Source organism: Drosophila sechellia, chromosome 3R, assembly GCF_004382195.2.
Source record: "Drosophila sechellia strain sech25 chromosome 3R, ASM438219v1, whole genome shotgun sequence".
NCBI lineage: Eukaryota > Metazoa > Arthropoda > Insecta > Diptera > Drosophilidae > Drosophila > Drosophila sechellia.
Genome location: NC_045952.1, coordinates 17212541 through 17225086, shown reverse-complemented (window position 1 = coordinate 17225086; position 12546 = coordinate 17212541). Strand labels below are relative to the sequence as shown.

General features: G+C 40.8%; 1 long non-coding RNA gene across 2 annotated transcripts in view; it reads right to left on the bottom strand.

Annotated features, from left to right (window-relative positions):
* LOC116801705 overlaps positions 1-12546 on the bottom strand; it is a 34284-nt gene that overhangs the window by 3240 nt on the left and 18498 nt on the right. The gene's annotated exons all lie outside the window — the stretch shown is intronic.

The window sequence follows — 12546 nt, the reverse complement described above, 5'->3', positions numbered from 1 at the left end:
CTTTTTCTCTCTCTCTCTTTCGCGAGTGCACATTTCATTTGGTTTTTTATTTTTTGGCTGCAATTATATTTATTTTTGGGGTTCCCCAACCTTTCCCTCATTTCGGCTCGATGCCACTGCATTTTTTAACCGTTTTTTTTTGGCTACCCGGCACTTTCGATTTCGCTGCCGCATCGGCACCCGGCGCCCAGATTCTGTGTTTCGGATGCGTATGCCGGGACAGGATCCGGGGAGCCGGGTAGCCGGGACAGTCCGGCTTATTAATGCGTGCATTGATGGAATACGCACACACCCATCCAGCTGACCCACACACACGGACACATGCGTAATGCAGGCGGTGCCACTTTGTTTTTTATCCGTCGTTTTTATTTTTTTGGGAAAAACCCAAATAAAAATTGCATATTATGTAAAGAGCGGCGGCGGTGGCATTGCTGCTGCTGTTGTTGTTGTTGTTGTTGTTGTTATTATTGTTGCTGGTGGTGGGGCGCGCCCGAAAAAAAAGTGTACAAAAATAATTCTGGGTGAAGGACGAGGACACTGGCCAGCCGGCGGGTGCATCCTCCACCTCCTCCTCTGCTGCTGCTCGGCATACGGGGCGTATGTGCGATGCTCGCTCATTTTTCTCGCTTTTCCTCATTCCCATTGTATGTTAAGCGATGGCTGATGATGGGTGGGTCACTGTCGGTTGGTGCACCCGGGGTAACCGGAGTCCGGCGTTTCCGCATGCATCATCACAGCTGGCAGACGAGCGCCAGACACCGGGCCACCTACCCGCCCAGTGTTCCAGCACTACCCCACTCATTAAGTGCAATAAACTGTGGGAAAACAGAAATTAACTCCCACGCCCAAGGACCCGATTGGCACGGCAATTGTTTGCGTAAATCGCTTAATAAATTCCTGGAGATATCGAGGCATCTGTATTTATTTAATCAGCACTTAACATCATGAATTGAAGCAACTAAGTTAAATAGTTAGATGTAGACTTTTTCCTGGAAAACTTTTAAAGGGATATTTATTTGTTGCTGCTATAAAATTATTTCATAAAAAAAATCGTGGACACTCTTAATTGATGACATAAATAAAAACGTAAATTGCTAAATCAGTCTTTATTTAAATACACGAATAATTTAATTCAATTAAATGAAAACTGGTAAACGCAAAATTGAAAAGTCAAAGCTCAATAAGTTCAAATTTTTTTTATACATATGTGAACCTTCCATGGAAACTAACAATGAACTAAATATTGATGTAATATTTAGCATGAGATGAACCATAAATTACACACCATCCTGACCAATATAAACTGGAAACTTAAGAGGAAACTTGCATTGCATCCATACAAAAGTCATTTCACTCGTCCAAATATTCCACAGCATACTTTTCGGCTGGCGACGTTTTTTTGTAGCTTTTTTGCGAATTCGCCCCGGCAAAAGTATGTGTGTGTGCTGCAGCAGTATGCATTTCGGTGTGAGTGTGTATGTGTGTTAATGCGGCTCATACACGTAATTGGCATTAAATTAAACGCCAGCCCCCCGAACCTCCCCCCATTTTCCGTCTGGTGTGAAAAAAATGAATGACCAGCCACAGTCTGGCATTCGTCTCTCCTCTCCAGGACACTTTTAGTTTATTCTTTTTTCGGCTGGCACTCACACACATCCGCATGCATACATACGCATACACATATACATACATACATACGTATGAATACGTTTGTATGGAAGGCTGTTGCATCTGCTGCTTATGATAATTGCCGGTTGCACTGCGTTTTCTGGCTCTCCGGCACGTGTCTCTCCTTCAACCGCCCATTCCACCCATTCGGTGGGTTTCTCTTTTTTCGGCTGTTTGCTTTTCGCATATGTGTGTGCGGGATTTTTTATCCTTTTTTTGGCCGTTCATTGACATTGTCAATGTCATTGTTGCCATTTGAGTTGTCGTCGTTTTTCGCTCATTTGCTTTTTTTCCCATTTTTTCGTTTGTATTTTTATTTTATATCCGCATTCTTTGCAGCGCATTTTTATTTTTATTTTATTTAATTGCAATTTGTTTTTTGTTGGCGCGTGCCACTTTTGCAGCGGCTCATTTTAAGTTCTCTTTTTTTTTTTGACACTTTTATGATATTTACATTATGACGTCACGGGCGGGAAAAGTGTGCTCCTATGTGTGTGTGTGTGTGTATGTGGAGTGTCCCAATGTTTTCGTTTTGTCCTTTTTGGCTGAAAGCTGATGGCAGGCCGAAAATCAGCTGTTTGTCTGCAGTTTAATTGACGTTTAATCGATGATTACTGCATACATTTCATCAGATGGATTTTGTGGGGAGTGTGAATTCATTTTGGGGCAATATTTGGATTGCTCACAGACTGAGAAGCTTCATTAATCTTAAATTTGGCTTAGCACTTTTTAATGCACTAATAATTGTTAAACAAGGTTATTAGTAATACTGTTATAAATTTAATTTGAAAGGTTTCTTTAAGTGGGGGACTTTTTTAAAACAAAGCTATGATATCTTTTGTGTGCGATAAGAATTATAAATAATAGTTGGAAGGAGGAATTTAACGGGAATTTAAACTCAACTATAAAGCATTCAGATGGAAATGAAACATAAATTATAGGAAATTCATTAAACTTAACCTTATATATTGTCTTTAAATTTAGTAGGCTCCTCATGAAATTTAAATTGTTACATGAAAATTAACTAAAACGTCAGGTGCATACACACATTTGATGTTTGAGTGAAAATGGTAAAAATTTAAGCAGGCGGATGGGGCAAAATTCCCAGGGCTGTGAAACAAAAGCAACAAATTTCCATCACACTTCAAAAATGTTGAATTTCATTTTTCATTTTAATGAATTTGTGTTGTTGCCGCACTGATGTTGTTGACGTTGCTTGTTGTTGCCGCTTCAGGTTGCCGCTGGGCGGGCGCACACGCAAATTACCTTATTTAGTGCACACACATCGCCGCATATAATATAATTTACTGTACATAGACCTTTTTTCCACACATACGAACATACATACACTAGCAAACTGCCATATCGCCATGCCGCAGCATGTGTGTGCGTTTTTGTGTGTGTGTGGTTGTGCGTGGTGGGCTTACATTACCGACGTGTCTTTTGTTGTTGCAGTACATAATTTACTCAACTGGTTTTTGGGTTGGCGATTTTTTCCTCTGTGGCTATCTGTCCCAGTCCCATTGGCATCCCAGGATCAGGATCTCGACCAGGCCCACACCCCAGCTGAAGTGCTTCCCTCTAACCTTTATCGTCCTGGCTATTCGCCAGCTTGCCTGTGTGAGGGTGTGTGCATGTGCGTTTGAGCCCATTTTTCAGGATATCTATTGGAACCGGGCGTACCCTACATTTGGCAAATAATGACATTTCGTTAGAAGTTATTTCTAGAAGGATATATTTATAATAAGACCCATGAAATAGTTTAAACTTGCAACAAAATGCCTTTCAAGCTCATTCCCCTCATCGGTTCACCTTATTTAAATAAGTATTAGAACTAGTTATTATTTCAATAAGTATGTAGACTGATCTTAGCTGTATATAAATCTAATTTCCATTAAAAGTGAGTTATATTTGGATTGTTGGCAAGCAAACTTTTGTGAGCAAAATGGTCTGCTAGATCCAATTAAAAGTTAATATGAATAAGAGCAGTGTTTAGAGTAATGGCGTCTTAATTGGAGCAACCCCAGTGTTATATTAATTAAAGCCTGCGAAACGAGATGTTCGCTTATTTGATTTAGCTGCCTCTTCCTGTAGGACTTTCCCGATTCGTTTTGGCTGTCAGTTTGAAGCTTTTCCCCCCAACTTTTTGCCTGTCGGCTTAAACTAAAAATGGTAAAATTTTAAATTAACGACGAGCGCACGCACACAGCTGCAGCTGGAGCGGCCGACACTGACAGGACTCGCAGATCTGATGGGTGTGTGTTAGTGTGCGTGTGTGTGGGGGGCTTTGCGGGCATTTTATGTAATGTCGTCTGTAATTTGACGTTGGCGTACGCAGCCTGCATTAAAATGAAAATATATATATATATGGCCATACGCTCTGATAAATGTGCAAAGAGATGGGTAATCCGTGCGTGTGCCAACTCCAACTTATGTGTTTAAGTATCTGATGGATAGGAAATGAAAATCGTCAGCAAAAAGTACTATTAATCAAAGGCCTTGAAAATGTTCGAAGGGTATTGTTTAGCCCGAAATCCCCAACAATAATCCGCAGCTGCTTTCGAGGATCCGCGGTTTCTATTATTCACGGCAAAAATAATTGCAACTTCCAGCTGCTTTTTCGTCAAATACACCCAACCCCTGTTGGCGAACAAAAAGGGGTGGAATGGGCTGCAAAGTCTAAACAAACCCTTAAGCTAACGAAAAAAGGGGGTAAGTTCGCCGGTCGGCCATTTTGGATTCGCAGCCCACAGCGTAAAGATGCAAAAAGGTGAAACCTCGGTTTTCACTTTAAATTCAATTCAATTTCGTTGCGCGGAACAAAAAATAAAAACGTAACAGCCACTGTGTGCAGATGCAAACGATTAAATTGGCAAAATAAAGAAATCACCTTTGTCGCGCTTTTTGCAGCTGCAAAATATTCGTTAGATACAGATACAAATGAAACTGAATATGCGCCATCTTTGGCTTAAATTCTTTCCAGTTTCTTATTATTTTAACTGACAGTTCTTAATGCTATCGTCTAGCCAACTTAATTATTAGTTATTTTCCGAGCTTTTCCTTAATCCGTTTTTCATTTTCCAACTCATGAAGCATTTTTCCCCGACTGTTATCTCTTGAGGTGGAGCCGATTACTTGATGAAGCAGCCGCGATAATGATGACAATGTGAGCCGGCACAAACAAGGAAAACTTATTAATGTAATTAATTAAAACAAACAGCTTCAATTGAAACGCGACAGTTTGCTCGCCGGCAGGGGGCGTGGCCCTGGAAGTGGGCGGTGGGGTTGGGCGGTCGGCAATTAAAGGAGTATTTGGCTGCCCTTGTCCTGCGTCTGCAGGCGACACACATCAAAAGCAGAGGAAGCACACACACATACATCCACAGATATCCTTTCTGACAAGGGATGTAGGCAGTGTTGTCATGTTTAAACATTTTTTTCTACTCATCATACATATACGGGATGTACGAAATAAGACCTATGTCTGCCAATAGAAACAAAAAATGTAGAAACATTTGTTATATATTTTCATAGCTTAAAACTCAATGGGCATTTCTTAGATAAAATTTTTAATTTCAACGTCATCTAAAACGTAGATATTTCTTAGTTATTAAAAGTCTAAGGCTATAATATTTGTGTGAAGAACAACTGAAGCGAAAAACAGATAGGTTAAACGTGTATTGCCATTAAAAAGGCCCAAAAGAGCTGAATTTGACGTGAAAAGTGCTGAAATGGCAGCACGGGATGTGGGTGAGTGGCTGGCTTGGATGCTTGCTCTTCACACCACGCGCTCGAAATTTAAATCATAAATCATGAGCTTTTCCTCCACGGCGTTTTTCATGCTTTTGTTTTCCACCTCCCAGCGCCCACCGCCCACTTTCCCAGACCACTCACCATTTTCGCTCAGTGTTTTATGCTGTCGCTCGCTCGCTCTTGCGAGCGCTGCATTTTGTTTTTCGCATTTTTCTTTGGACAACGGACTCTGGGGCGCTTTTTAGTACGCATAAAAAGAGAAAAAAAGAGCCGCCATTTTGTTTTTTCCACTTATTTTCTCATTTTCGTTCGCCCGTTTCACTCGCATATAGAAAATAAAATGCCGCAACATACAAAGGCAGCAACAACAAAAATCGAAATTGCTGCATACAGAAAATGCGATGCTCTCTTGGCTCATTTATATTTCAAAACCCACCCACCCGACGCCACCCCCTGTCCAACCTTAAGCTCTATTTGGGCATTAAGGGTTTTCGCTTGGGTCCTTTGCCAAAAGGGTTTTGAACTGCCTGAACCGCCTGCTCCTGTTTATATGCCTTTTTTTTGGTTTTTTTTTTTGGGGGGGGGGAGGGGGGGGGGGGATATCGCTCAAAGACCCTAAATTATTCACGCTCCCCAATCTACGAAATTTTCCCTTTTCCTGTTTCCGTTTGGGGGTCCCGTTCTGTGCGGAAGGAGGCAGTCCTGACATGGAAAATTTCGTAATTCAAAATTAACATTTAAGGATGACTTGGAGTTGGCCGCCATTCTGTTCGCCATTTCCCTTGACGCTTTCTCTGCCGTACGGCGAAAAGGATGCGAAATGTGTACACAAAATTAACGAAAAAAGAGAAAAAGCAGCGTGCACAACAAAAAAGGATAAAAACAGTACAGTTGCGACAAAATGCGAATTTTACTTTGCGTCCGTGGCGAATTTACGCATTTTGAGGTTGTTTGCTCAGCCATCTCGCACTCGCCCTCTAATTTGGTTTTGGAAAATGCTGTTTATATGTGGGAAAACTGGAATTAATGTCAAGGAGTCCAAGGTTAAACTGTTAGCAATGTTCGTTATATTTGAATAACCATTTCCAGCGGATTTGGTGCAAAGATGTTTTGTTTAAAGAAGTATTTAAAGTAGAATCTTAAATACGGCAGCTTTTTTTTAGGAAAATATTCCCAATCTAAGGAATTAAATGCATTCTTTGATAAATTCTTTTTATACGTTTAACGTTATCACAACTTTAGCTCTATATAATTTAACCAAATCTAGTCGAATTATTACACTTTTATCATTTAAATAGTTGTGGAACTTTTTTTAAATGTGAGTTTTATTTACATATATTGCTGAACATAACTGACGAGTCTTAAAAACTTTTGGCAACTGTAACTGGCATTAAGTATATATGATACAATCTTAATTATCATGGCTTTTGAGTTCGAAAAAATAAACCTAAAGCATTTTAATTCAATATTTAATTTGCCTCGCCTAACAGCTGAAATCGATACATTTACATTTTGACTTCATTTTAAATTCACACCCATAATAATTAAATAGTGAAGTATAGTGATTTAATGAAACCATTAAGTGTTTAAATTAAATCAATTAAATTATTCATTTTTATTATTCATGTTAATATATTATAAATATATTTAAAATTAAAAGACCTCATTGATAAAGTTAATTTTATACATTTTGCATCCTTGATATTCTTTCTCATTTTCCTTTTCTCTTTTCGAGATGCTTCTGCATCTTTGCCTTCCTTGTGGCCAGGATGCAAACAATTTACGCAATCTGCCATTGCACTTTCTTTGCCCACCACCCACTAAACGGAAACCGAGCGCAAAAGAGAGAGCGTGTCCTGTGTGCGAGAGAGAGTGCCAGCCATCCAGCCGAAGGATTTCTCTCTCGCCGAGTGACTGAAGAAGCAGAAGAGTTTGAATAAAATAAAATCAAATAATATGCAAGGCACAAGAAAAGCAAGGATGCCTTTCAATTCCAGCTCCACAGCCTCCCAGTTTGCAACCCGCATCGTCCCGGAAAAACTCCAACATCCCCCCGGAAGTTTCTTCCCCACACACAAACACAGAGAAACACACGCACACACAAGCTCACATGCATACACTCTCACAAACCGTTCGGCTTCGTATAGAAAAACGTGGCAAAAAGTCGAAGCCACCCACCTGACGCCCCCAATTTTTGCTTTTTTCGCTGGGGAAATTTTTTGTCTTTTTTTAAGCTCCACCTACTTGCTGCTCTGCCATTGGCTGCTGCTTCCGTCGACTGTGAGCAGCAGAAAAAGCAGGAAAAACCAGGCAGCAGCCGCAGCTGCAGCAGCGGCAGCAGCAGCAAACAACAAAAACTGGCTAAAAGGGGGAAAAAAGGCTAACTCGGCACACACAAAAACCCCAAGTACACACACACACACATACACCACTGACGCCTTTGATTCTGTGTTGTTTGCTTTTTCACATTTTATTTTTAACATTTATATTTTGCGTGCGTGTTCTATGAACAGGCTTTAAAGGAGCAGAGCGGGGGGTGGCGACGGGCGGTGCACACAAAAACACACACACAAAACACACACAACCTCGTAGAGGGATATATACTATAGTTAACAGCATTATGAAAAATGAAAAAAATTTCCCTTTGCTGCGCTTTTCCTTCGGCCGAGTAGACGCGTCTGTGGTGCGTCTCCTCAAAATCACCCAACCCACAATGCACCGAAAAAAAATTTTTTAACTTTCTACTCCTATAGGATATCTATTCATAGTTGGAGTCATAAAACTGAAAGCTGTGAAGGAAACCTACACTTCTTATGTTGAAAACTGAAATATTAAGAATACAAGGACAATACTTGTCCTGAAACTTATCTGCTTTTATATGAGTAATACTTCATATTAAATGATCATTTTTCTTTAAAATAAAAAAACATATATTTATTACAAATGCTAGGGACTTAGGTAAAATATAAGCTTTCTCTTTTTCTTTCGTAAAATATATCTTAAGTATTATATTTTTATAGATCCATAAAGCTGACCTCTAAAAATGTACAAAATCCTATTAGAGAACATATATAAAAATCACATATGGAAGTCTAAGTAACTATCTTTTATAAAAAATTGAGTCTTTAAATTGTTGTAAATCCATTTGCAGTTTCTGAGGTTAAGCTAATTGTATCAAAAATCCTATTAACACACTAATCTTTTCTCTGTGTGCACTTGGGGTCCTATTCCTTTTGCCATAGCCCAACTTTAGCCGCTTGGTCACGTTGCACTCGCATCCTGGCAGCCAGCAACAATGCGATCCTGGACGCGCTGAGCGGTGGGCAGTTGTTGAGTGTTTAGTAAGTGGTTTAGTAAACACATTTAGTTATTTGCCAAGCGGCGACCCGGCAAACAGGGAGGCCGTAAAAGGACGTGGGGGCCGAACTAAGTAAACTAAGCAAACTAACTAAAGCAAGGCCTGCTGCACGCACCGAAGAACATCGAGTGGAGCACTTAATGACACTTAGTGATACTCAATTATCACTGCGGCTCCTTGCTCAATTACTTGGCCAGGCCTCTGTCCTTTGCTCTGGCCAAAAAAAAGAACCCCATGCCAGGATCTAATCCCTCAACCCACCATATAAATGTAATCTGATAGTTTAGCGAAACTTCCGTGCGTTGCACTGGCTACTGCAGTTTTGGGCCAACTTTTATTAGCTTTCCCGCTAATTGCTTCTAATTTAATTAAATTTAAAAACTTTTGCGCGCTTTTAGTTGGAAAATATAGCGTGCATGCGGATTTTTTTTGGTACGGCACCTGGGGGAATCGGGGGTTTTCCTCTCTATGCTGAGTAGGCAAATGAGTTTGGGCGTGTGCGTCGCATAATAGTTTGCCTATAAATTGTATGCGTCTGCTTGCATTTTGCAGTAAAATATTTTATAATTAAATATTTGTTTAATTAGTGCGAGTGGCCGTCGCTGCAGACCAGTTGGGTTCGCTGTTTTGTTTTTTTTTTCCCCGAATGGTCTGGGGTTTTGTGACTGCGGTTCCCAAAAACTGTTCATTTAATAAGTGGCCAGCATTACATACATTATTTTCCTAGTGCCCAACAGGGTTAGTTGGATAAATTTAATATGGCTGAGGGTTGCAATGAATTTTCAATTGGCTGTGTTCAAATTGGCTGGTAAAGGAGCTTTGCCAAATTAATTCAATAAAATCATGTTTGATTGCTACGAGTAATTCCTTACAAGATTATTTTTCCCTGGAGCAAAGTCAATTGTTCTTTGAACATCGCTTGTGCAATATAAATTAGAAATTGTCTTTGCGGCTCAACAGATTTTAAGTAACGGAGGCAAATAAATTGATTACATTATTTATGAGCATAAATGTTTTTATAGGTATATTTTGATTTCTCGCAAAACCTTTTTGTAATAAGTAGAAAATTTAGTTGATTTTTTTGAGCTTAAGCTGAAGTGATTTAAGAATAGTGGAATTTAAGGCCTGATTTCTAGGTTGAATGCTGCTGAATTTTCAATATTCGTTGATTTATGCGTGCTGCTCATTAAGCCGACCACTCTGGCTGTTCGTATTGTTTTCGACTATTTGTAACTGTCGAATATCCAACTGAAAACAGCTCCTTAGCCAGGAGATGAGCCTGGTCTGGTGTAATTAATAAGCGTAAATCCTCCCGACATCGCTTCAGCTTTCAGCCATTTGTCAGCTATTGTCTGAACCCGGTAATATATCAGCCGGAGATGTGCAAAATACGCTAGAAACCATTTTTGGGGGCCAAAACAAATTGGCAAAAACAACGTACGAAATAGCGATACAATAAGTAAAATTAATGAGCCAAAATGTAATTTTATAAATTGTAAAAAGCTTCCGGCGCATCCTGTCTAAAATGTTAAATGATAGAGGACATTCGGCAGGCGAGGGAAAGTGACGAATTATGGTAGCCGTTTTGGCAGGAGGACCAGAGCGGAGGAACAACTGGCCAAAAGCAAGGGTGAAAGTGGATTTACTTTCGTCTACGTGACACGAGTCCTTGCCCCCCATTTTGCGGTTGTCGCCGGCGACGATGATGATGAGGCCTGTCCTGTCCAGCCAGGACCTTCTCCCCGTCTCCTTTCCACGCTTCCTCAAGCAGGAGACACGCAACGCGTGGAACGTCTGCGAGCAGATTAACGTTCACGTACCGAAATGGGGACGGATGGATAACCCCAGCCGGGATTCCCCCGTGTCCTGGCCACGTCCTTGCTGTCAGTGGCAGCAGGAGCAGCTCGAACATGGCGGCCATGATTTTCGAAATTAATTCAACTTGATTTTGCTTTCTTCCTTTTTTGTTTTGGTCCCTCACTTCGTTCGTCCTTCTGTTTGCATGTGGGGCGCTGGACGTATTCCTGTCTGATGGGGTGGTGCTTTGGAGCGAATGGTTGTGAATGGCTGGGTGCCCGGGCACCGCAGACAAGAAATTAAAATTCATTTCAAAGGCCAAGCGGGGAGAAAAGTTTTTGCTTTTCACGAATATTCAAGGCGCAAGCCTAAAAGTATGCAAGGACCATGGAGATAACCAACCCCCATAAGGCAAAGCCAAACAACAACCCTTCTTCGGGGCGGTTTGGCTTGGCTTGGTTTTTTGCCTTTCTGTTTTTCCACAATGGCTGCCATGTTTCCTTTTCCTTTTGTTGCAAGCCAAAAAGTTTTCTATTGTTTTTCAACTGTCATGATGAACTTTTGCCTTTGTTGTCGCATACTTTTGGCAACAAATTTCCGTAACCCCATAACCCTCTTCACCCCAACCCACATTGCCACCTCTCGCATCGACTGCACATATTTTATTCTGCTCGACTTAATGCGGGGCGACTGTCATTTGTGCTTTGTTCTTGTTGCGTGTCTGCCAGCTGTCGTCTTTATGGCACAGATCCATTAATATTCCCTCCCAAATATTTGCCTCAGGTGCAGGCAGCCTTTGTATCTCGATTTTTTGTGCGTTTTTCAGCCATTGTTTGAGACGCTGCCATAGGAACTTGTCCTCACAGCTCGCCCACCTGCGAGAATTGAGCCGTAAGCTGTTCAATTGCCGAGTCCAGTCGACAGAGGAAATCTGTAACAAATCATGGCCTCTGCCTTGGCCTAAAGGCATGCCAAGCACAGCGTCTCCGTTCTGATTCGTACACAGAACGAAAATTCACCTCAGTTATATTGCCGGTAGAGTTCATGATGCAGCGATCATACAAAATTCGAGAAAGTCCTCACATAGATAGTTTCACCAAAACCACCATAGTCCTTTAAAAGTCATACTAACATCTTGATAATGAAGTTAGGCATTAGGCCTTACTAATAACCTTTCCTATTGACCCGTGTACTATCGACTTCAAATTTCTTTCTGTGTAAGTGGTTTCGAGTATGCGAGAATTGTTGTGCCGTTTCATTTTATTTGCATGTCTCCCCATTTTATGTGCACAAGTTTTTAACCCTGGCGAGTCATAAAATTAAAACCGACGCCAACTCTTAGGGTGCGACTGGTGGTCCTGGTTCCGTTCCTGATCCTTTCTCTGTACCCACCGGATTGCCTTTGAAAGCACACCCACCTAGCCCCAGCCCGGGGGCCATCTTGTGCTTCACCTGTCCAGCCGCCCTATTCCTCCCGTTGGAATGCCACCTTACACTGCCCCTTTCTGCAGCAGATTCTGAATGCAAGCCTAACGACCTGTCATTGTCGTTGATAAGGTCCAAAAATGCTTGTCTACCGATTTTTTTAAGCCGGTTCTTTGGTGAATATGGTTGGAAATGGTTAATGTTTATGCATAGGAAGACTAGAAGTTTGAGGACAGGAGGGATGTGTTCACTTGGATTCATTTGGGCGAAAGTGCTTGGAATCCTGTTTAGACCAAAGTGGCGAAATTTCAGGTCTACAGATTTTTAAGTAAATATTCGACTAAGCTTTAAGATAATCCTTTAAAAATTTAACTACCCTTTTATGGCTTTTGGATTGTTGTCCATAATCTTCTATGTGATGAATACTAAATTCTTCAGCTTAATGTTGGGATCAAGTGCTCCATTTTATATGAAGAAATAAAATAAATTAAATTAAAGGTATTCAAATGTTTAATGTACATAAAATTTAAAATATTCATGATTAA